The following is a 25,412-nucleotide window of genomic DNA, read 5'->3' as shown; positions in this document are numbered from 1 at the left end:
GGCCCCTGATGTCTGAGGGCCCTGATGTCTGAGGCCCCTGATGTCTGAGGCCCCTGATGGCCGAGGGCCCTGATGTCTGAGGGCCCTGATGTCTGAGGCCCCTGATGGCCGAGGCCCCTGATGTCTGTAAACAGAATTACACTCAGCGTTTAGAATATTTAGTTTCAAATGAAACCTGCAGCTGAATCACACGGACTGAACCTGGTTTCTGACTCGCAGCATTAAACCACGTCGCTGTGATCTGAGCGTTCCTGTGAACTTGACCCCCCCACCCCGACCCCCCCCCGGACCCCCCCCATCTCGCTCTTCTTCTGCTCCTTTAATAAACGCTTCAATTAAAAGGCTCATTTCCTCTCATCTGCTTCTATGATGTTTTTATATTTTTTTATCTGCTGAGTCCAGATGACCGGCTCCTGTGAAGGTCAGTAGACAGAAACCTGGACCCCAGACAGTGTAAGGACCATTACCTGAGTCCCATTAAAACTGTGGCTTTGTCCCAAGTCCTCATAAAGCCCCGGTAGAACAGACCTTCAGAGGAGAAGAGACGTGTTCATGTAGACGTTTGTCTTCAAACACAAAGGAAACGTCATTAATCATTAACCCTTCGCTTGCTGCACTGCACACGTTCAGTTTGCAGTAGCATCGTGGCGGAGCGACCGTTACTGCAGCGCCGCTCGCTAACTGACTGAAGGCCTGAACGCAGCACACCGTCTCCAGCTGACTCGCATCGACACGCACCTGATGGGTACGAAGACGACGCCGCGCTAACTCGCCATATTAACGTGCAGGCCGACGCTCTTTCGGCGCGCGACGCCCTGCGCGCAGCCACAGTAAACGTACAGAAACAGGAAACAGGAAACGCTCGCAGATTTGGAACGTGTGCGTGACCGAACTAATCGATAAACACGATCGAGACGTCGCTGGTCCGCGCCGGTGTTTCTGTTACTAAACTCGAGACGCTGACGTTAGCTTAAACTCTGATAGCATCCAGGACCGGCTCCCACTCGCTGAAAACTAAACAGAAACTATGTCACTGATTACACGCAGGGACGAACCGAACTCGCGCAGATGGACGGGACCTTTTTGACCGCGAGCCGTCCCGTTTGTCTCTTCTTGTTTAAATATGCGGAGCGTGGAGGACGCAGGTTTGGCCCTCGGCCCACGCCGTGGCCGCCGTAGGAAACCCAGAGCGCTGCGCTGCTGCTTGCTTTGGTTTCCTGCCACAAATATGTGCGCCGATGAAACACCATGTCAAGCTTCTCAAACAGGAAACTAGAAGCTCTGCACGAAGAAGGAGTTTTACAGTTTTCTCCGGTTGCTAACGAGCGTCGTCCAACACTGAAACCACATTTTCAAAACTCTTCACACAGCCAGAGAAGAAGTCAGAAGTCCGTGCGGACCAGACTGGGAACCATTTTGCATTCAGCGACCGCACTTTTCCCGTTCGTCCTCCACAACATGCTAACATGTTCTGACGCTAACACACTGCGTTCAGGATGATCAAACACACATTCAACACAGGACGACGCACGTTCCCAGCATTTACGCAGTAATTCTTTTAAAATACTGAAAGTAAACTGAAACCCTGGAGGCAGCGGAGACGTGTCTCCTGCAGGCCGCCGGACGGATCGGACGTCCAGCAGGACGTTTCTCAGCTGTGATGCTGATGAGGACAGAGAGCAGACTGGAAGCATCGCTGTGATTTACTGTAACGAACAGCTGCACATGTTGCTGCAGTAACGTGCAGGAAGTATTATATTTATTCTGTTTTTATCATCACTGCAGCCCCGGAGCTTCCCTCTTCTTCAGCTTTTGGTTATAATTCTCAAGTACTATATTCATATTTAAAAAAATGAAATTTTGATTAATTTCTGATGCATTCGTGTTACAGATGCTTTCAGTAAAGTGAAACTGTGCGACAGTATTTATGTGGAAAACCAGTGAAACTGTAAAAAAGAAGAGTTCATCCGTCATGTGACGCTGCCTGCTGTCAGTGTTTCAGCTCAGTGTGTGAATGAAATGTGTGTTTCTGAATGAGACGTGTTGCCGGTGTTCTGTAGGTGAGATCAGCTGTTTGACTGTGTGAAGAGTTTTTGAAAATGTGGTTTCAGCGTTGAACGACGCTCGTTAGCAACCGGAGAAAACTGTAAAACAGCAGCACTTCGTATTTACAACTTAAGGACGGTGAAAAAGACGGTTTGGTAAACGTTCAGTTGTAAATAATCTAACGGGGTTTCATTCTTCTTCTTCTTTTCTCTTCATGTAAAAAAGGCTTTTCAGTGAAAACATCTGTATTGATCCACATCAGGCCCTCGGTCAGATTCAGAGTCTGACAGAAATGTTTCTGATTACGACGAAACAGGCGTCCAGATGTGCCGGACACTAAACATCTGTCAGACGTCTGAAGGATCTGCGGTGGATTTCGGGCCGTAAAAGCGTTCAGGTTCAGATCTGCTGAAGAAGGTCAAATCCAGCTGCGAGCCGTTTGTCCTGCAGCGGCTCCCGTAGCGTCTTCAGCGCCAAATCAAACCTTTGGACCGCGTGTTACTGTCAGTGGACCGTCCCGTGTGGACCGCAGAGAGGCGAAGACACGGAACTAGTAACAATGAAATATAATTCATTCATATTGTGATAAATGAGGCGGATTCCTTATTTCTTTAAAATCATAAATATCTAAATTTATCTGTTTCTTTGCATGCACGTCTGCCACGATTCAATTATTTGTATCTTAAATTCCTAAAATGTAAACTTCTCTTGAGTTCAAGCCTTTTAGCAGATCTAAAACAAAAAGGTGACGTGTCACGGTGATGTCATCGGGGTTATTAAATATTAAAGATCAATAAAGTATTTCTGATTTCAAGACGTGATTAAATTCACTGTCCCTGACAAATGAACCGAATAAAAAACTGTTTAAGATTAAAAGTTGGTTCTTGTTCTTGGGAATTCCTAACTAAAGGTCCATCTAGCAGCTTTTTTGGGACTTTCAGCTGCGTCACATGGTCTTCATCAGGCTGTCATTCAGCAGTTTTAACAGGCCGACTGGGACTAACAATGACTAGTGAACAGATCTAATGTGGAAAATGTGGAGCGACCCCTTTAAGTTTTGGTGAAATGAACAGTTTTCCATCCTCTGGACCCCCTGGCGGCCCCTCAGGGCCCCCTGGGGGCCCCCTGACCGCATGTTGAGTATCAGCACAGATCACAGCAGGTGAACAGCAGCTTTAAAACCTGATCTCAGGTGCTTCGGCAGAGAAACAGCAGCAGCAGCAGCAGCTCGGAGCGGAGGAGCGATTTATCTGAAAGATGGCCGACAGCCTCTCGATAGAGACGGCCGCCTTTCTGGGCAAACGAGAGCTGTCACATATTTCACACGGCCGCGCTCCCATTAAAGACGGAAGGCGCTCGGCGCGGTAATTGTTTTAATTTATTTGTTTATGGCGAAGACAGAGGGGACGGGCACATGGCACTTTGCTGTTTTATTGGGAACATATGGAAGACATTTATCACCATTTGCAGCGATCGGCCTAAATGATTTTATTAACTAATTTGTAACTTTACACTTTTTTAATCAAACACATGCTGTGCGCTGTAATGTTCTGATAATGCTCCGGGGCTTTGTAAAGAGAGCAGACGCAGCCAGAGGGAAATAAAAAAAGAGAGGAGAGGAAGGAGAGATGAAATGAAAGCGTGGAGGTTTGGGAGAGGAGGGGCGGAGGGTGGAGGGCGCTGCACCGTTAGCGTGCTCGGCTGCGGTGATGAAGAGGATGCGGGCCGAGCTCCGAGGTCTTTAGGACGCCTCGCGGAGCGGCTGTTTACCTGAACTCAGGGAAGCGGCGTTTTTCTGCTGCAGCAAACTCGCCTTTGTTCTCATTGGTCGCCTGTGGCCCCGTGGGAGCGCCGCCACGCCGCTAACCTGCGCAGAAATGCTGCTCGGGGCCAAACCACATCGCAACGCACAGCTTCAACACTGTGCACCGAAGTGAAGTGGCCTCAGGGGGCGATGGCAGTTTTTACACCGACTCGGGTGGAGGCTGTTTGGGTGCAGCGAGGCGAGGAGCTGCAGGTTAATAAATGTTGCCCCTCCCTCCCCCACCCCATCAGACTGTATTAATTTAACAAAATTTAACCGTTTACAGGTTTAATGGCTTCCTGCGACACGCGGAGGCTGTAATGTTCCTGCGGCTTCGGAGCTCGCAAACATGTTCAAAACAAAGTGAAACAGAGTTCAAGCTCAACGATGGGACTTTTCCGTATTTATCTCCGTTATTCTGACGCCGTCTGATCCGCGTCTGCAGGGATTTACACACATCTAGCACATCGTCCTCCTCGCCTGCAGTCTGTTACATCACAGTAACAGTGATGACAGGAACCGGCTAAGGTCAAGGTATAAAAACTGGTCCAGTCTGCTGGACCGGTAAAGCAGGTTCTGCTCGAGGTTTCTGCCTCTTAAAGGAAGTTTTTCCTTGCCACTGTGGCCAAGTGCTTGCTCATGGTGGGATTTGTCTGTAGTTCTGAACTATAGTTCCAACCACTGAGGAAGAGGAAGTGAGGAAGATCCCAGTCTTTCTGATGGGAGGGATGAGAAAGGGACAGGTGCGTGCAGGTGTAACAACAGGAAGTCAGTTATTGGAGTTTGGCTGCTGATTTGAGCTGCAGGCGTGACTCGTGGGGGGGGGGCAACGACGTGCGGTCAGAAGTGGCTGGCTGGCTTTGCAGTAGTTTGGCATTTGTTATTTTCTTTCACATGAATATTATGAAAATTATACATTGATTTAAATGAATACTACCTAATGTAAAAATCAGAAGCATATGTGACTCACGAGGGGGGCCAGTGATTGTATCGGGGGCCCCCCCCCTCTGACGTCCGTCCAGAATAAACCTCCATGGATCCACTCAGACTCCAGAGAAGAAAGCGGCTGCAGAACCTGCCAGTTTCCTTCAGTCTCACAGTGATCCAGAGACAGCTGTCTGTCCGTCCACGGGTCCACTGCAGACAGGAGCTGCTGACTGCTGGTTCGGCTGCTCTGACGGGACAGTCTGACTGCATGTGAACACAGACAGGCTAACAGCTAATAAAGCTAACTCACTGACTCCATGGCAACAATATACTTCCTGTTTACATCCCCTGCAAGATGATTAGAAGAATAGTGACAATAATATAAACTTTTGTCACGTTGCACTATACGTATACATAAGATAGGAATATAAACACAAAGGTAATTTTATTGTTCGTCATCACGTGTGCACATGAGGTCCAGCTGTAAACGGGGGTCAGGACCCGCTGAGCCATCTGATAATAAGTCTGTGAAAGTGAGCTTACAAAGTAACAAACACGATAATTATTACCGACTCTTTAAATGTTTTAAATATATATAAATACAAGATTTCGGTGAATTAACACCAAACTTGACTTCTGTGTCGGGTCATCAGCGTCACTTTGACCCAACAGAAAAAAAACAGAGTGGAAATTTCAAGGCAACAAACTTCAATACGTTTTTTTTGCGATTTAATTTAATGTTTTACGTTTCTGCTTAGATTTTGTAGAACTTACAGTTTTTCTTTAAATTTATTCTAAGTAACGCACATATGTGTTTGTTTTGCAGCACAGACTCTCAGCTGATAAATGCACCTCATGACAGATCTGACTGCGGAGGGTCGATGTTTCTCATGTGACCTCTAAGACGCTGCGGTTCGTACGAGGCGACGAATACGAGGTACTTTACTTGAGTCTTTCCACTTTATGCTTCTTTCTACTTCCACTCCACAACATCGGACTTTTTACAACTTCAGTCACTTTACAGATCACAGTTCTTCATCCCCTTCCTGTCCGATGGAAACCTCGTATCTCCAGGTGTTTGTGACGAGCTGAAGGATGAAGAGTTTCCTTCACGTGCTGAGGAAACTCCTCCTCCTCCTGAAGCTGAATAAACTCTTTAATCTCTTTTTAGAGATACGTGGTTCTCGCAGGACGGCGACGCTGCAAACACCTGATGATCTTATAGACCATGATGCATTGCTGCAGGTTAAATATATAAAGCAGTTAAAATGAGCTCGACCTGAAACATCTGCAGCAGTAAAATGCAACACACACATGAACGCAGCAGGAATATGAATCCAGAAACATCAGATATAATAAACACTGACAGGAAGCGTTTTACTGATAATACTTCATACTTTTACTAAAGTAAGTTTCTGATGAGTGAAGCCAACATTTAGTCAGCTGAACTCAACACCAGCTGGTGTGATTACAAACCAAAGCTTCTGTCTTTGTGATGACTCGGACTCAGATTCAAAGTCATCTAACCTCTTGTTTGATTTGTTGTAATTGTTTTTTTATGCCGAAGGCCGCTGGTGTCTGCGCCCTTTAGCAAGGCTCTGCAGCTTTAAACTGTTTGCTGCTGTGATGTGAGACGACGTGACGACGCATTTAGACCTCTAAGTGAGCCGACTTCTCAGACAAATCTTCCATTTTAAACACCATCTGCACCTCCTCCTCCTCCTCCTCCTCCTCCTCCTCACTCAGCGGATCCAACATGGACGCCGACACTAAGTGACATCCAGCTCTTTTCCTGCCTTTAACTGACAGAACCAAACATGTCATCTTTAAATAAACCAGCCGTCTCCGTCACCTTCCTCCTGCTAACTGGTTTTCTGCGGCGTCCTGCTCTCACGTCTCTTAAATAAAACAAAATGGGGTGACAGTTTCTCGTCCCGCGGCGACCCGACCACGAACATCTGGACACAAACAAGAGCATCACAAACACACAGCCGCTCGTACATAAAAGAGGAAGCCAACATGTCGGCGTAAATAACTGTCCTGAACTGTGTGAGAGTGCGGCGTGACACGGCAGCAGAGTCTTCTCCCATTAAGGCCCTAAAGAGCAGGACATCAAACCGGGCGGAGGCGGCGGCGCGGCGGGAGCCAGGATCATCACATTTTAATAGAACATGTGGCATCTCCTCCCCTCCACTCCGGGCCAAATGGCAATCCTGAATTCTGCCCAGCTGTCGAGCTACAAATGGGCTGCAATTACCTCACGCCTCCACCCGGTTCAGCCGTCAGACGCCATCACCGCGAGGGGTCAGGACGCCATCACTGAACAGCATCACAGGAGGCTGACGGAGGGCCTGTCAGCTGAAACTAACTCTTCATTTCGTGTCTGTAAAATCCTAGAAAAGAATTCGACATAAATTATCTGTCAAACAGAGCAGCTCATCTGTTTCTGTTCTGGTCAGCAGTAAAGAGACTAATGAGGAAATGTTTAATATTTAACTGTAAAGGTCACAAAGCATCGATGCTGAACTGAATCTGCTCACTGACGACGGCGGCGTGAGTCGCGTTTCTCCGGCCGCGCAGCGCTCCGCCCGGCTTCAGGACGGACGGAGGTTTTATGGTTAAAGATTGAAAAAGACTTCAGATCTTTGCCCGAACCTCAACCAAAGTGTTTCTGTTGCCTGAACTGAACCACATGCTGGAACATAATGTAGTTGGTAAAACAAATGAGCAAAGTAGAAATATAAACCCTCCGGCTGCTGAACGTCACAGATCTGAGAAGTGAACGAGGGTCAGAGTGAAGGCCGGCTCCTGTCAGCTGACGGGAGGCAGAAGCTCTGAGAGCCTGAGACGCTCGGCGTCTTTTCAGGAAGTCTGGATTTAAGTGAAAATGTGGAAAACACGCACTGTAATCCGCTCACGGCTCTCTGTAGCCTGAAAACGCTCGGACGCGTTCGACCCGGTGAACCCTGTCGGAGAAGCTCGAGCTGAAGTTCGGACGCGGGAATCATTCGAAGGAGGAAGCGAACTCAACGATCAGAAATCAGGGAGACGTTCAGAAGATCACTGCTGACCGTCAGGTTGCAGGTCTGTGGTGTGTTTCCATGGCGACGGGGTGGGGGGTGGCGGCGGGGGGGCTCTGTGTTAATTAAGGCCCCATCTGTTGAACCGACGAACACTTCTCACCCGGAGCCACTGGGGAGGACGGAGAGCCGGCAGGGACAAAAAGCACCTCGGAGTGTTGGAGCTGACAGTCACCTGTTAGAGAGGAGGAGGTCCAATATGTTGCTGCTGTCAGACACCTCGCAGCCCCCGCGAAGGCTCGGGCAGGAATTAGACTCAAAACGGTCACAAATGTGTATTACAAGATCTACAAATGAAAAATAAAATTCACAAATGTGTGAACGATTTGCGCGTAAAAATCCACATGCAGATACCAAGCGAGCTCAACAGTGTGTGTTTCCCTTTTTACACACGAATTCACCAGCACCTGAACGCAGCATGGAGCTGGAGGCGCGACCCGATCCGTGCACGCAGAACGATCAGATCCGTGAAGCTGAAGTGAAGAATCTGAATATTTATTTGTGTGAGTGTCCAAACGTCACATTTCTAAATCTTCTCTCTCTCCGTGAGAAGCTCCTCGGTCGGTCCTCTCACTGAACTCTGAACTGCGTCTCTCGTCATCGTTAAGACCTTTTAATCTGCATTAACCTGCCTCGGGGCCGCAGGGCGGGAATGAGCTGCGGGGCCCCCGTTATCTTCCTGTTTCCTGTCTGTGCAGGGCTGGAGCGTCACATGACCACAGGGCGGGACTATGCAGCACGTCAGCACAGAGTCCGCTGAAAGAGTGAAGGTCTTAAACTTCCTCACAGCTGACGGTGTTTCTACAAACCAGTCGACACGCAGTGAACCTGGGACTTCTGAGGGCCCCTGGTGGTCTGGGGCCCGGTGTAGTCACACGCTTCACGCAGGGTGGTCACCCAGAATTTATCTTTATCGCCTTCACTTCTTCTCTTCTTTCGGCTACGAAACGCTGAGTTTGACTCGGGTGCAGCGGCTTTGCGGCTGCCGGCTCGTCCGGCCCTTTAATGGCTCCTTGCGATCGTCATTCACTCACGCTTCAAAACGCAGCGCGCGAACTGAACGCGGCTCGGTACGTTCAGTTCGCCAAAAACACGAGCACGTTCGAGAACAACGCTGGTCCCGCGTTGTTTCGGACTTTTCACCACAATGTGAAATGCTACACTTTCACAAAGTTAAACACAAAACTTTGAGTGTAGAAAATAAAACTGCAGTGAGTCTGCAGCTCTGTGAAGCTGCGCTGCTCTGAGCTAAATGCTAACATCAGCATGCTAACATATTCACACTGACAATGCTAACATGCTAATGTTTAGCAGGTATAATGTTTATCATGTTCACCATCTTAGTTAGCGTGTTAGCATGCTAACATTAGCTAGTTAGCAGTAAACACAGAGTGCAGCTGAGGCTGATGGGAGCGCCATCAGCTCTGCAGGTCAGAAACCAAAGTGTCGGACGCGTTAACATGTCGACCTGATGGTGGCGCTAGATGGAAAGTCAGAGGATCAGCAGAGTTATTACAGTTCATCCTGAGGGGAGCACGAACGATGAAGCACGTCTCATCACAGTCCAGCAGCTGCTGAGGACAGACAGACAGGCAGACAGACAGACAGACAGGACGGACGGACAGGCAGTCTGTCTGTCTGTAATATTTTTGTCACAGCCTTTTTAGGAACATGCAGCGTTTCAGCGTTAGATGTAGTTTGTTTCCTTCGGTTCGCTGCAGCTCTGCTCTGGAGCACGATAATGGCTCCGAGTGAGAACAAGCACACAGCTGATTGACGCTGTTTTTCCTGACGAGAAGCCAAACGCTCCATTTTTCCCTGAGAAGTGAATGTTTCCTGGAGCTGCCAGAAACGGCGAGCGCTGTAATGGATGTTTGCTGAAGATGTTTCTGTTTCGTAGCCGCGCTGGCCGGCGGACAGCCGTCTTTGTCCTGCTCTGAAATACGGCTTCAGGCCGACCTGGACCCATTTGGTGCCGCTTGATTGTGCAATCACATCTAATTAGGCGAAATGGAGTTTGGTTACGAGCCAAGTTGAACTCCAACGGCAGGTTTTAGAGGTTTGTGTTAAAGCTATCATATATTTCTGCTGGCGCTGTAAATCACAGAGCGAATGGAGCGTGCTAATCCATAACGCTGCAGCTGGAGGCCAATAATTTACTGACTTCATCACAGGAAGCAGCAGGAGGCCTGCAGTTCAGCCACAGAAGGTGTGGGAAAGGTGGAAAATACTCTGACTCAGAGTCGGCGCTCTGCACGGCCTTTTCTCCGGACGACAGCAGCGACTCGGAGCTGAGAGATTCCTGCAGGTTTATGGAGCTGAAACGTTTCCTGCTTCGTTTGATTTCCCAGAAGGAATCAGATTCAAAGTTTAAACAATTTTAAAGGTTAAATCACCGAGAGGAAACAACATGTTTCTGACTCCACTAACTTCACTGTTCAAAACAAACTACATTACCCATAAACCCCAGTGAGAGACATGAGGTCTCACAAGACTTCTAGTAGAAGTGATGGAAACACTATTTATAATCATTATAAAAGCGTGTAATCAATGTTTTATAGCAGATCTAAGTGTAACTCCTCCTGTGGACAGAAGTGGAGGCTGCTGTGTAAACACATAACGAATGACAACATCGTAATAATATAAAATGTCTTCATAGCGGACGTTAGAACAAATACTGAACCCGAATAAACACTTAAACACGTCCAGGAAACTGGTTAATGTTCAGGTTAATGATGAGTTACTGTGTGTGTGTGTGTGTGTGTGTGTGTGTGTGTGTGTGTGTTGCTGTATGCACGTTAATGTAAAGCACTTTGTGTTTACCTGTAATGAAATGTGCTATTTTGACTAAAAGACACAAAATTAGCCAATAACGGAGCTCTTAGTTAAATCACCAAAACCCACTGACATGCAGTAAATTTTGGGCTTGGGGGGTCTGGAGGTCTGGAGGTCTGGGCAGTGTTCGAATTACACCGGTGCTGTACACATGCACGCACATACATGAATGTGCCAGTCTACGTGCAAAAATATACCATCAATACCTTTGAGTTCATACAGAGAATATTTCCCGGGACAACAAAGAAACCAGAGGCACCAAGTTACGATATTTTAGATCTTCCTGGGCAGCGCATTTCTCCTTCAGGGGAGCCGAGCTCCCTGCAGCGCCCCCGTATTTGCCGTGGCGTCGGGCTCTCCGGGCTGGAACTCGTTGCCGTGGCGTCGGGCTATATGGGCTGGAACTTGCCGTGGCGTCAGGCTCTCCGGGCTGGAACTTCGTTGCCGTGGCGTCGGGCTATATGGGCTGGAACTTCGTTGCCGTGGCGTCGGGCTCTCCGGGCTGGAACTCGTTGCCGTGGCGTCAGGCTCTCCGGGCTGGAACTCGTTGCCGTGGCGTTGGGCTCTCTGGGCTGGAACTCGTTGCCGTGGCGTCGGGCTTTCTGGGCTGGAACTGGTGTCAGGTGGGTTTGGGTCCAGATGGACTCAGAGCTTGTCGTCCACTTCCTGTTTGTGTCTGAGGAGTTTTCACAGCAGCAGCACGGCCTGCTGGGAAACAGAGTGTGTGTGTGTGTGTGTGTGTGTGTGTGTGTAGATATCAGGGTTTTACCTCGACCTTTTCATAAAGGGAACAGATTTAATGATGGATCAAATTTATTGTGTCGGACTCTCAAAGTGCAGATTTGTGCAAAAATATTTATTACAGAATGTGGAAAAAAAAAGTACAAAATACTGTTAATATACACAGTGAGGATCCAGACCAGCAGAGACCTGAACAAACATTTGAATTTGCAAAAGACACTGAGGGAGGACAGTTTGAAAGAGGGTGGACAGACTGGGGGAGGAAAGACTGAAAGGGGGAGGACAGGCTGAAAGGGGGAGGGCTGACTGACTGAGGGAGGACAGACAGACTGAGGAGGACAGACTGGGGAGGACAGACTGAAAGGGGGAGGACAGACAGACTGAGGGTGGACAGACTGGGGGAGGACAGACAGACTGAGGGTGGACAGACAGACTGAAAGGGGGAGGGCTGACTGAGGGAGGACAGACAGACTGAGGGAGGACAGACTGGGGGAGGACAGACTGAAAGGGGGAGGAAGACAGACTGAGGGAGGACAGACATACTGAAAGGGGGAGGGCTGACTGAGGAGGACAGACAGACTGAAAGGGGGAGGGCTGACTGAGGGAGGACAGACAGACTGAAAGGGGGAGGGCTGACTGAGGGAGGACAGACAGACTGAGGGAGGACAGACTGAGGGAGGACAGACTGGGGGAGGACAGACTGAAAGGGGGAGGAAGACAGACTGAGGGAGGACAGACATACTGAAAGGGGGAGGAGCTGAGGAGGTCACAGGTGTTGACTGTCCTCCTCCAGTGGAAAAATAAAGCTTTTGAGGTGAAACGTCTCTGGATGTCATTACCCATAATGCCGCTCTTCAAACAGCTGCCGTGTGCCGTGTTTCTGACAGCCGACAGAACCTGAGCCCTCCATAATGAACTCTCGTGTTACAGTGGCGCCCCGAGCCGCCGCCGCCGCTCTGACAGTTTCCTGTTACACAGACTCTTCTTCTTCTTGTCGGACTAATTTAGCCGTCCATCATCCTCGACGGGAGCGTGTTCGCTTTAATACTTAGATATTATCTGCTTCACCGCGGGGACCGCCGCGCTGTAATCGCTGCCTCCAAATAATTTGTTTTCCACCACGGCTCCCCTGTTTCCTTCCTCCCGTCCGTCTATGAATTAATATTCACAACGTACTGCGGCCGGTTGCAGCACAGAGCCGGCCGGCGAGTTTCTATATGAACCTTTTTTAATCTAATAAAAGAGCTTTCTGGGAGTTATTACCTGAGTTTTAATATGAAGAAGCTGTTTATGATCAGCGATGCAGGAGAGGTGTGGATGCCGCCGCGGGGACTCCGGAGCGTCAGACTGACGTCGGTGATCGGGGGCCGGCCCTCGGTCTGCGGTCCGGGTCAACCCCAAAGCTGTTGGATGGGGCTGAGGTCGGGACTCTGAGCAGACCGGTTCTTCGCGGAGCTGCTTTGCGTCGTGTTGAAGCGGGAAAGACAAACACAAACCAAGTGAGGTGCGTTCAAATGCTTCAAGAACCAAGTGAGGTGCGTTCAAATGCTTCAAGATCCAAGTGAGGTGCGTTCAAATGCTTCAAAAACCAAGTGAGGTGCGTTCAAATGCTTCAAAAACCAAGTGAGGTGCGTTCAAATGCTTCAAGAACCAAGTGAGGTGCGTTCAAATGCTTCAAGAACCAAGTGAGGTGCAGGTCCCGAGATGCCTCTCGAATTCTAATCTTACACATTTAATTCCATCAAGCTTACAGAAATCCTGCCGTTGCCAAAATGACTCGGAGCGTCAGACTGGCGTCGGTGATCGGGGCGGCCCTCGGTCTGCGGTCCGGAGCTGTTGGATGGGGCTGAGGTCGGGACTCTGAGCAGACCGGTTCTTCGCGGAGCTGCTTTGCGTCGTGTTGAAGCGGGAAAGACAAACACAAACCAAGTGAGGTGCGTTCAAATGCTTCAAGATCCAAGTGAGGTGCGTTCAAATGCTTCATGATCCAAGTGAGGTGCGTTCAAATGCTTCAAGATCCAAGTGAGGTGCGTTCAAATGCTTCAAAAACCAAGTGAGGTGCGTCAAATGCTTCAAAAACCAAGTGAGGTGCGTTCAAATGCTTCAAGATCCAAGTGAGGTGCGTTCAAATGCTTCAAGATCCAAGTGAGGTGCGTTCAAATGCTTCAAAAACCAAATGAGGTGCGTTCAAATGCTTCAAAAACCAAATGAGGTGCGTTCAAATGCTTCAAGATCCAAGTGAGGTGCGTTCAAATGCTTCAAAAACCAAGTGAGGTGCGTTCAAATGCTTCAAAAACCAAGTGAGGTGCGTTCAAATGCTTCAAGAACCAAGTGAGGTGCGTTCAAATGCTTCAAGATCCAAGTGAGGTGCGTTCAAATGCTTCAAGATCCAAGTGAGGTGCGTTCAAATGCTTCAAGAACCAAGTGAGGTGCGTTCAAATGCTTCAAGATCCAAGTGAGGTGCGTTCAAATGCTTCAAAACCAAGTGAGGTGCGTTCAAATGCTTCAAAATCCAAGTGAGGTGCGTTCAAATGCTTCAAGAACCAAGTGAGGTGCGTTCAAATGCTTCAAGAACCAAGTGAGGTGCAGGTCCCGAGATACGGCCTCTCGAATTCTAATCTTACACACATTTAATTCCATCAAGCTTACAGAAATCCTGCCGTTGCCAAAATGACTCCGGAGCGTCAGACTGACGTCGGTGATCGGGGGCCGGCCCTCGGTCTGCGGTCCGGGTCTTCCCAAAGCTGTTGGATGGGGCTGAGGTCGGGACTCTGAGCAGACCGGTTCTTCGCGGAGCTGCTTTGCGTCGTGTTGAAGCGGGAAAGACAAACACAAACTGCTGTCTGGCCGGCGACGCTGTAAAAGCTCTCGCCGCAGGTACACGTGCCAGTAGCGAACACACTGACGAGCAAAGGGCCCCCGGGGCCCCGCTGAGAGCCGCCGGGAGGGGCCTGGATCCGCCCCGCTGACGGCCTCTCGCCTCGGGGCTTGAACCTAAGCGCCCAGGTGCAGCAGGTGGAGCTGCGGGAACCCTTTTCAGTCGTGCGTTCGTTTGATTCTCTGCGAAGGAGTCTCTGTAATCGTTTCCTCTGGAGGATTCACGCTTTACGTTTGACTCTGTCGGCCCCGTCAATTGGTTGATTGATCGGTCCAGTGAGACTCGGATCCACCTGAGCGATGAATGCGTGCGTGCTGCAGCGGTTTAAAGGTTTTCGACCTCCGCTGGACCAACGTGGATATAAACATCGTCTTTACAGATGTTTCACGAAGAAGCAGGTAAATTCAGCACGTTGTTGCAGCTCGGTGTGAACAGAAACTCTTCAGTCCAGTGAGGAAGACTCTGTTCCCACGTGGACTCACTCAGCTGACTGCGGGCGTTAAACCAATCAGATCCTGACGTCTGATCTAATCAATACGTTTCGTTATTTCTGCGATTGAGTCTCTCCTGACTGAACTGATGGTAACTTCCACCTGAACACGGGAACCATCAGGACGTCCACATGCTGGGGTTCCTCTGCACCGCTCAGGACCGTTCAGGACCGTTCAGGACCTGGTTTACAGTCTGATGCTGGTCTCGGTCCTGCGTTCACCTCTTCTCTCTGTTCGTGCAGCTACTGACTCGTCGCACGGGGAGAGGAAGGAGGGGAGGAGGAGGAGGAGGAGGGAGGGAGGAGGAGGAGGGAGGGAGAGGAAGAGGAGGAGGAGAGGAGGAGGGGGAGGAGGGAGGAGGAGGAGGAGGAGAGAGGAGGAGGAGGAGGAGAGGGAGGGAGAGGAGGAGGGAGGAGGAGGAGGAGGAGGAGAGGAGGAGGGAGGAGGAGGGAGAGGAGGGAGAGGAGGAGGAGGAGGGGAAGGAGAGGAGAAGAGGAGGAGGGAGGAGAGAGGAGGAGAGGAGGGAGAGGAGGAGGAGGAGGAGGAGGAGGAGGAGGAGGGAGGAGGAGGGAGGAGGAGGAGGAGGAGGAGGAGGAGGAGGAGGAGAGGAGGAGGAGGAGGAGAGGGAGGAGGGAGGAGGAGGGAGGAGGGGAGGAGGAGGAGGGGGAGGAGGAGGAGGAGGAGGAGGAGGGAGGAGGAGGAGGAGGAGGAGGAGGAGGGGAGGGAGGAGGAGGGAGGAGGAGGAGGGGAGGAGGAGGAGGAGGAGGGGAGGAGGGAGGAGGAGGAGGGAGGAGGAGGAGGAGGAGGAGGGGAGGGGGAGGAGGGGAGGAGGAGGGGAGGAGGAGGAGGAGGAGGAGGAGGAGGAGAGAGGAGGAGGAGGGAGGAGGGAGAGGAGGGGGAGGAGGAGGAGGAGGAGGAGGAGAGGGAGGAGAGGAGGAGGAGGAGGAGGGGGAGGGAGGAGGAGGAGGAGGAGGAGGAGGAGGAGGAGGAGGAGAGGAGGAGGGGAGAGGAGAGGAGGAGGAGGAGGAGGGGGGAGGAGGAGGAGGAGGAGGAGAGGAGGAGAGGAGGAGGGAGAGGAGGAGGAGGAGGAGGAGGGAGGAGGAGGAGGAGGAGGAGAGGAGGGAGAGGAAGGGGGGGGAGGAGGGGGGAGGGAGGGAGAGAGAGGAGAGGAGGAGGGGAGGAGGAGGAGGAAGAGGAGAGGAGGGAGAGGAAGAGGAGGAGGGGGAGGGGGGGAGGAGGGAGAAGGAGGAGGCTGTGTCTGAAATGACATACTAACTGCCAACTGAATGATTCACACAGACTCAGTCTGAAGGCACGCAATGCATTCTGGGGGGTTGAGTGTGTGCAGCAGAGGCTGACGTGTTCGGGATTCCCACGGGACCGAGGTCCGTGTTCGGCTCTTCTATCGGGATCGGCGTCACCGCAGGAGGATTCTGGAGCGAGTCACACCGCTGGGATTCGACCGGTGCTTCCAGGCTTTATGCTAAGCTAGGCTAACCTCGTCGACGAACAGCAACGACTCGTCCCGTCTTCTTCTCTGGTTTCATTTAGAAAGACCACCCCCCACACAAACACACACACACACACACACACACACACACTCTCTCCTGGTCGTCCGGCTGCAGTCAAACACTCTTCTTCTTCTTCCGTCCGGAGCTCTGCCGCCGCTCGGCCCGCCGATGCGACAGGGATTCGAGCTAATCACCTCGGCGACGGCCCGGCGGCGGCAGGAGACGCCGCGTTAACGTGTGATGATGCAAATGAAATGTGTCCCTCTGTCTGTCTCCGTCTCTCTGCTGCTCGGCTTCATCAAAAAATGATGACCCCCGGCTAATTATTAGCGAGCGGGGCCCTCGCCGGGGGAAGAGCCATTGTTCTGTCGGAGGTTTTTACATTAAAGATGGATGTTGGAGGAGGAGGAGGAGGCGGAGGAGGAGGCGGAGGAGGAGGCGCACTCATGTCCACATGAAGCAGGAGGAAACAGGCCGGTTGACTCCGGCTCTGACCTCGTAAATATTCACCTCAGGTGTTTTTCTGCCGCATCCTCTTCATCCTGCGGCGTCCGAACGCAGCATCGTCCTCGCCGGTAACACCTGACCCGTGCCCCGCCCCCCCCAGAAGGTCCAGCGCGTTGTGTTCGTGCAGATGTTGGACTGAATGAACGTTTAGAGAAACAAAGCGCCGGCGAACTCTGCAGCGTCCCACGCCACCGCGGCGGCGGCGGCAGCGGGGAAATGTGCCGCTGCTCATTTAGAGGAGCAGCCAAACAAAGAGAGGAGCAGTAAACAATGAGGAGCGTCTCCATGGCAACCAGGGCCCCATCTGTTCTGCGCTAATGACCTCTCCTACTCATACACTGCTTTAATTAAACTGCACACACACAGACTGTCATCCAGAGGTTTAAACCACCTGAATCCATCCTCTCCAGTTCACAGCGCCGGGGCCCAGCCTGGGGGCCGGGGCCCCTCCGAGAGGTCGCACCGTAAATCTGAGGGGTCGTGAGATTATTAACAAGCGTCAGAAACTTTATTCACCCAGGAATTAGTTTTGGTTCACGCTCCTGGATCCTGGATTGTCCTGGAAAGTCTTTATCAGAGAGAGCCGCGTCTCCTGGAAAGTTTGTTACGCGTTCGATGTTCGTGGGAGCGTAGTTTCCCCTCAGAGGGCGCGGGACAGGAGGAGGCCCGGGGGTCAGTCCTGAGCAGCTTCAGACCCCCGAAGAGCCAAAAACACAATCACCATAATTCAGTCGGAGACCTCGGGGTCGGATTTAGACCCCCCCCCCCCCATTATTTACACGCTCGTTAATAAGAAATGAAAAACTGCAGCGTGAAATCCAAACGCTCCAACGCACACAGGAAGACGGCTGACGAGTTCATTTAGTGATGGAGGCGTGAAGACGGGAGGGAAGTGAACGCCACGATTGTCACAGTGTGACATGTGGAGCAGAGAGGTGCGTTCAAATGCTTCAAGAGCCAAGTGAGGTGCGTTCAAATGCCTCAAGATCCAAGTGAGGTGCGTTCAAATGCTTCAAGAGCCATGTGAGGTGCGTTCAAATCCCTCAAGATCCAAGTGAGGTGCGTTCAAATGCTTCAAGAGCCATGTGAGGTGCGTTCAAATGCCTCAAGATCCATGTGAGGTGCGTTCAAATGCTTCAAGAGCCATGTGAGGTGCGTTCAAATGCTTCAAGAGCCATGTGAGGTGCGTTCAAATGCTTCAAGAGCCATGTGAGGTGCGTTCAAATGCTTCAAGAACCATGTGAGGTGCGTTCAAATGCTTCAAGAACCAAGTGAGGTGCGTTCAAATGCCTCAAGATCCAAGTGAGGTGTGTTCAAATGCCTCAAGATCCAAGTGAGGTGCGTTCAAATGCCTCAAGAGCCAAGTGAGGTGCGTTCAAATGCCTCAAGATCCAAGTGAGGTGCGTTCAAATGCCTCAAGATCCAAGTGAGGTGCGTTCAAATGCTTCAAGAGCCATGTGAGGTGCGTTCAAATGCCTCAAGATCCATGTGAGGTGCGTTCAAATGCTTCAAGAGCCATGTGAGGTGCGTTCAAATGCTTCAAGAGCCATGTGAGGTGCGTTTAAATGCTTCAAGAGCCATGTGAGGTGCGTTCAAATGCTTCAAGAACCATGTGAGGTGCGCTCAAATGCTTCAAGAGCCATGTGAGGTGCGCTTTAAATGCTTCAAGAGCCATGTGAGGTGCGCTTAAATGCTTCAAGAACCAAGTGAGGTGCTTAAATGCTTCAAGAGCCATGTGAGGTGCTGCTCAAATGCTTCAAGAGCCATGTGAGGTGCGCTCAAATGCTTCAAGAGCCATGTGAGGTGCGTTCAAATGCTTCAAGAGCCATGTGAGGTGCGTTTAAATGCTTCAAGAGCCATGTGAGGTGCGTTCAAATGCTTCAAGAGCCATGTGAGGTGCGTTCAAATGCTTCAAGAACCATGTGAGGTGCGTTTAAATGCTTCAAGAGCCATGTGAGGTGCGTTCAAATGCTTCAAGAGCCATGTGAGGTGCGTTTAAATGCTTCAAGAACCATGTGAGGTGCGTTTAAATGCTTCAAGAACCAAGTGAGGTGCGTTCAAATGCTCCAACAAGAACTGAGCGTTTTCCGTCAGTTGGAACAGTTTTGTAGGAAACTGCAGCGTTTTCGGCAGAGGATCTTTGAGGCTTTATACACAATTCATGAAGTTACTTTCCCGAGATACGGCCTCTCGTATTCTAATCTTACACACATTTCGTTCCATCAAGCGTACAGAAATCCTGCCGTTGCCAAAAAATGGATTGCAGTGAAATGGAAATCAGATCTCTCAGAAGTGAACAGCTGCACACGTCTGGAAAAGAGAACTCACCGAGGAATAAGATCAGTTTGTAAAACATGGCCGCCTTTTCTCACCTGCGTCTCGTCTGCACGGCCTCTGAATGCTTCCTGCGGCCTGAACCCGTCTGTCCGCCCCCCCCAGAGGACACGCCCCCACTCGGGTCGGTGGGGGCGTGTCTATATGTTTAGTTTAGTTTATATGTCGTCAAACTAACTGACCTACTTTTCAGTCACGATGCAGGCTCCTGCTCTGGCACCCAGTGGGGCCCATTTTAAGGGTTTTCTCTGACCCCCGTCCCCCCTCTTGTGTTGCATTGTGGGACTCAGTATTCACTACGACTGGGACACAACTGGCACGGCGCCATCTTAACTCGTGATGAGCTAACTCCTGATTGGCTGCTGGGCTCAGACTCCGCGGCCGGAGACACTGTGGTGCATTCTGGGAACAAACAACAACAATGTTTGTGTATCAGCGCAGTGACACCGACATCGTCTCCTTGACCCAGAGCCGGCGGACCCCCACCTCGGGGTGTGTTTGGGTCTTCGGGGCCTCTCAGACCTTGACTGACTGATTAATGGACTGGACGGCAGTCAGCTGGTGAGATTACAGAAACGCCGCCTCCTCGTCTGGGGACGCTGCTGCAAAGAGAAACATCCAGCAGCCTCGGTGCCAACCGTCCTCCCCGCCTCCCCCATCCCGACGCCCCCCCACCTACCCTGGAATCTCAGACGTTGGGGAAATTAACGTTGGGATGGAGGAGGGGTGAAGGCAAACCGCTTGCCAAGCCATTTGAGATCTTCCTCCTCCTCTTTCTCCTTTTTCGATTTTGTTTGTGCCCGCTGCCGATTCCCCGACCGGAGGTTTTCGGCTCGGCGTCAAATCCCCGCCGTCCTCACGGATTCTCCAGATCTCATTACAGTCAATGAGGCTGCAAAGACTTTCAGATCAAAGTGAAAGACTTCAGCCTCTGAAGGAAGCATGTTTTATTTTTTTATTTTTAGGGGGGGGGGGTTCGGCGGCAGCGCTGCCAAACTGTGTGAGAACCATCCAGGAACGTCAGGCGCAGCCTCAAACAGTGCTGCAGTGTAACTATATGCATTTACTCCTGTACTGTACTTCAACACATCTTCAGATCCACTTTCTGCTTCCGCTGCTTCACCTCACAGGGAGACACGAGCTGTCGGCTGCACTGCGCTCACCTGACAGCTCCAAGACATTCTGAAGTCTGCGCTCTTAGAAATTAAACTTTCCAAGTGAGCTGAAACGACCAATCGACTGACAGAATGAACTGGCAGCTATTTTCATCATCAAGTCATTTTTCATGCAAAAGTGCCAAACAGACAAACACTCAGCTGCACTGATTACAAAACCAGCTAACTGTTCAAACGCATGCTGGTTATTACGTTAAACAAAACCCCGATTAGCTTCCAGCAGCCAGAGCTGAACGTGATTCATGTTCGATCTCTGCATCCAAACCAGGAGAGGGCAAATCCTGAGACAAACAAACAAACAGCTCGACTGCAGGGCCGGACTCCAGGCGGACGCCGGAGTCCTGCAGAGCGGCTGCCGGTTTTAGGATTTGTACTGTCTGTGCGTCCGTGTTCAGCCGAGTCAACTCTCCGCTTTAGAGGGTGAAACGCCGACCGGCCCCGCGTCCAGAGTCACTTGACCACAATACTTTGATCACACTCCAGAGATGTGACTGACAGATCAAAGTAAACTGAAAGATCTGCGGTACTGTTTCAGAGACCAAGGCCTGAACCTGTTCGTGTTCAGGTCCGAGTTCAGCAGCTGAGTGTTGCAGCCGGTCGGATGCGACGACACGGTGAAGGCGCCACTTTGGGCTCTGGGTCGTCGTGACGGCGTTTCTCACTGTTTTCTTAATTATATGTGTGTGCGTGTCAGTGTGTGTGTGTTAGTGTGTGCGTGTCAGTGTGTGTGTGTGTGTGTGAAGGGGGGCTGTAATCAGAATCAGAATCAGAAACACTTTATTGATCCTCGAGGGGAAACTGTTTGTTCCAGCAGCTCGCTGTCAGTCAGTCACACAGGAAGAGAAGCACTGAGCAGAAATATATAACCCACTATCATACAGGTCAGATAGATTCAGTACCAGCTGGGTATAAGTATAAAATAAAGTAAGTGTTTAGTACAAAGTGAGTTTACCGGTTGATGACGATGATACGGTATAAAGTCATAGAGCACGAACTGTTAAGTATCAGCCGCTGATGGTTTGGTAGAACCGCAGCTCACTGCTTTCATCAAACAGTGAAAATAAATAAATGTGTTTAGTCTTTTTCTTCCTCTGAATACGTCCAACAGGTTTTATACTTTAAGTTTCCATTCGGACACGTCTGACCTGTAATTCTTCTTTAATGATCACTTACGACGCAGCAGATTCTTTCAAATGCGTTTCGCTTTACTCACCACCAACAATGAAACGTCATGATGCATTAATATAGATGCATCGATGTGTACTTCACTGTACTCAACACATACAGTGATAACATTATTATAGCACACTGAGTCTTTATTACAGATGCTGCTGCGTACAGGTGAGTAGTCCTGATGTGTCATCAGTCTACCTGGAGTCTATAACGAGTCAGGAGCATCCGCGAGACCCCCGACCGTCTAATTCGTCATCAGTCACATCTAAATGTTTGTGACTGTTGATGCAGCAGAAAGCATCGTGTGTGTTTATGAGTTGTCATAAAGCATTATGAATGCGTTATAATTCACTATGAATGCCCCCATAACGCACTGCAGCAGCAACATCCTGCTTTACATTAATGCACGAGGAATAATAACCTGATGATAGAATATATAACAGCACAGCAGCCACAGGGACGCTGCACTGCTTTAATGCTTTAAGGGCTTTTTCCTGATCACACTCTCACACTTTCACTGCAGCAGAGTGTTTCCACAGAGTGTGTCGGGACTTTTCCTGCAGTGACGGAGCCGAGTGCTTCCTGCAGCGCTGCTGATAAATAATCAGCAGTCAACAAACCTGCGAGTCCCGTCCTCTCCGCATAAACCTCGGCCTCACATGCAAACATTCACAGCTCTGTGTCGGACATAAATCCTCGGGGCTTCCTGTTTTAACATATTCATTACCTTCGGCTCGCCGCTGATTTCCGAGTCGGGGTGCTAAGGAGCCATAATGCTCGGCGCCGGATGTCCGGGGCAGGACTCCCCGGGCCTGAGTGTGAATAAATTGACCGGGTCGCGGCGAAGACGGCGCTCCGTGTCGTAATGAGAGCGAGGCGGTGTTGGGAGGAGATCCCTGAACCCTCGCTGCGATCCACTGTACACAGCAGCGCAGATTTATGTTTGGACAGACAGCTTGTGTTCGTGTATGTGGCCTTTACTGCCGTCCTCCTCTTCCGTACGCGGCCCTCCGTATTCAAATGTTCTGTTTTGTGTTTTAATGTCGCAGAACTGACAGTCACATGACACTAAATCAGCCTGACATCACCTCATTCCTGGAAAACGACGTGGACTCGCACAGCTTCAATGCTGCCGTTGTGTTTTTATTACCGTATTGAAAATGATCGTTTGCCTCCCAAATGCTGATGCGAGTGATGCAGGCGCATGCGACTCTACTCGCTCAGGGTCTGTTCTCTGGTGGTAATAATACCGCCATATAAAGACACTCCGATACAGGTCAAAGTTCAGAACTTTACTTCAGTAAGCGTTCAGAGATATTATCAGAAAAACGTCCTCATTAAGCAGCTGCAGTATTTACTGCTGAGGCCGATGCCGTCGCTCTACATTAGCTCAGAGCGCAGAGCAGCGTTTCTATTGGCTGACTGTGTTGAACCAAAGTGGGCTCTGACCTGTGAGTCAGAGAGGAAGTGCATCTGCACAAACCGTACTGACGAAGTACGTGTGAAAAGTCGTGCTGCAGGCCTTTCGCCTGGAGCCCAGAAGGTAGGGCTCGTTCTAAAAACCAGCACTGACCTCAAAGTGTCCACGCCAGCTTCAAACGGAGCTGGTTCTAACGTGTAGTCAGGACCTGTTTCGCTGTGAAAGCCTGAACCTGGAAGCGGCCAGCCGGCGCCGGTGGAAACGTCCAGACTGCAGATTGAAACAAAGAGTTGAGCGGCGGCTTCGTGAAGCCGTTCAGTCGCTCAGCCGGGGGACGCTGGGATTTCACACTTTAAAGTGAGATCCACCACGAGCGCGCTCAGTTGAATCTGTGCCAGGCTGAGCTGCTGCTGGGTGGGGCGGGGCGGGGCGGGGCTGGTTGGTGTTACGACCTGGGGAACCTGCGGGGCCGTGTTTGACCTTGGGCTGTACAACTGGTTAACACTCGGCATGTGAAACAGAAACCCTCCCACTATGTGTGTGTGTGGGTTTGCCTCTAGATGCTAAAGCGCTAACTATCCTCAAACCCCCTACACTCCCCTTCCTCCCCCCTCCCTCCCCCCTCCTCCTCCTCCTCACATATCAGGTCTTTTGTTTTGCTTTTGTTTTGCTGGTGGCGGGCCCTCCACACTGCTCGCCTTCCTCTGAGGCTCACAGAACAAGAAGAAGAAAAAGAGGGGAGAGGTGGTGGCGAGGGGGTTGGAAAACTTCTACAACCACACGCCAACCACAACCCCCCCTCTTCCCTTTCCAAGCCCTTCAGATCCCTCAGCTCTCCCTCTCCATCCCTGCATCTCTCCATCCAAACCCCCACTGCACTCAGCATCTGCTCAGAGGATGAATAAATGAAGCGCTCCCTCTCCACCGCCCCCACCCCTCCCTCCACCCCCCCCTGACTGACAGAGGCCTATCTTAATTGTGGCTGAAAGCTGGCTTTTCTCCCTGCTAATTAGCAGATTGCGGCGTTAAATGATTCAAAAAGTCGGGGCTTATACGGGCGCTGCCGATCATCACTTATTCACGCGGCGAGCGGCGCTTTGTGCGAACATCGGCGCCCGAGGTAAATTAATTTACTCCAATTAGCAGCCGCTGTCAGCGCGCATCACCGTCTCCCGTCTTCAGGACACGTCTTTAAAAAGTAATGCTCTTATTTTGTCCTCTGGTTTTGTTACATCTGATGTTCGCTGGAGGGAAACGGGGCAAACATAATGAGACCACAGGAAGTCGCACGCACACACACACACACACACACACTCAGGGATGTGTGCCAGGCCTCGCTGCCAGTTAAGGTGGGTGGAAGAATCGCTTCCTCTGGTTGAGTCTCTGCAGGCGTCTCCTGCAGGAGCACAGATGTAGGACGAACAGGAGGAACCGAAGGATGCTGAGTTCACACGTTCTCAGGAATTCAGAGCTATCGATCACGACATAGCTTCGCATAGTTCCGCTCTGCGCCGGCACGCCTCCTCCTGCAGCGCGACGCACTCTGGACACAAACAGGCTTCTATTAAAGACGTGTCGGAGGACACCTAAACGTGCCGGGTCGACGGGAGCGAGGAAAACCTCCTCCGCCGCGACCCGGCCCCGGATAAGAGGAAGAACACGTATGGATGGAAGAATACTTTATACTTTATAGAATAATACATAAGTCGCCTCCTACACCTTGTGGTTAGAGATTTTGCCAACTACTGTTTCAAAGCTCAGTATCATTACAAGTGTAGGAAAGTAAGAAATCGTTAGTAAAAGATTAGTTTTTGAACTTTTTTAACTCACACACACACATCCTTGTACTTCTATCTTTGTGAGGACCATCGTTGACATAATGCATTCCCTAACCTTAACCATCACAACTAAATGCCTAACCCCAACCCTCACACTAACCATAATCTAACTCTAACCTAGCCCTTAAAACCAAGTCTTAACCTTCAAATAGCCCTTTGAAGTTGTGGGGACAAAATGTCCTCACTTTCCAATAATGTCCTCACTCTGTAGGTAAAAACGTGTTTACTGTTACTGCTGCTGAACGGAGGTGTAAGCTACCTCGAACAGTTTTAACTGCTAAACTGAACTGTTAGCTAGCCCGAGATAAACAGTTTCTATTAACTGTTAGCTAGCCCGAGATAAACAGTTTCTATTAACTGTTAGCTAGCCCGAAATGTACAGTTTCTATTAACTGTTAGCTAGCCCGCAATGTACAGTTTCTATTAACTGTTAGCTAACCCGAGATAAACAGTTTCTATTAACTGTTAGCTAACCCAAAATAAACAGTTTGTATTAACTGTTAGCTAGCCCGAAATATACAGTTTGTATTAACTGTTAGCTAGCCCGAAATATACAGTTTCTATTAACTCTTAGCTAGCCCAGATCTCTTTTAGCTGCTAAACTGAACTGTTAGCTAACCCAAGATAAACAGTTTCTATTAACTGTTAGCTA

The 25,412-nt window shown here is 50.4% G+C and overlaps 1 long non-coding RNA gene across 3 annotated transcripts in view; it reads left to right on the top strand.

Moving 5' to 3' along the window:
- LOC122880587 overlaps positions 1–25,412 on the top strand; it is a 69,397-nt gene that overhangs the window by 18,803 nt on the left and 25,182 nt on the right. For all 3 annotated transcript variants that reach the window (XR_006378976.1, XR_006378975.1, XR_006378974.1), the window contains exon 3: positions 5,604–5,714. This is a non-coding gene — a long non-coding RNA (uncharacterized LOC122880587). The remainder of the gene's footprint in view (positions 1–5,603; positions 5,715–25,412) is intronic.

The sequence above is a fragment of the Siniperca chuatsi genome, linkage group LG8 (genome assembly GCF_020085105.1).
Source record: "Siniperca chuatsi isolate FFG_IHB_CAS linkage group LG8, ASM2008510v1, whole genome shotgun sequence".
In the NCBI taxonomy this organism is placed as follows: Eukaryota; Metazoa; Chordata; class Actinopteri; order Centrarchiformes; family Sinipercidae; genus Siniperca; species Siniperca chuatsi.
Note: the sequence above shows the minus strand (reverse complement) of the source record. Positions and strands in the feature narration are given on the sequence as shown.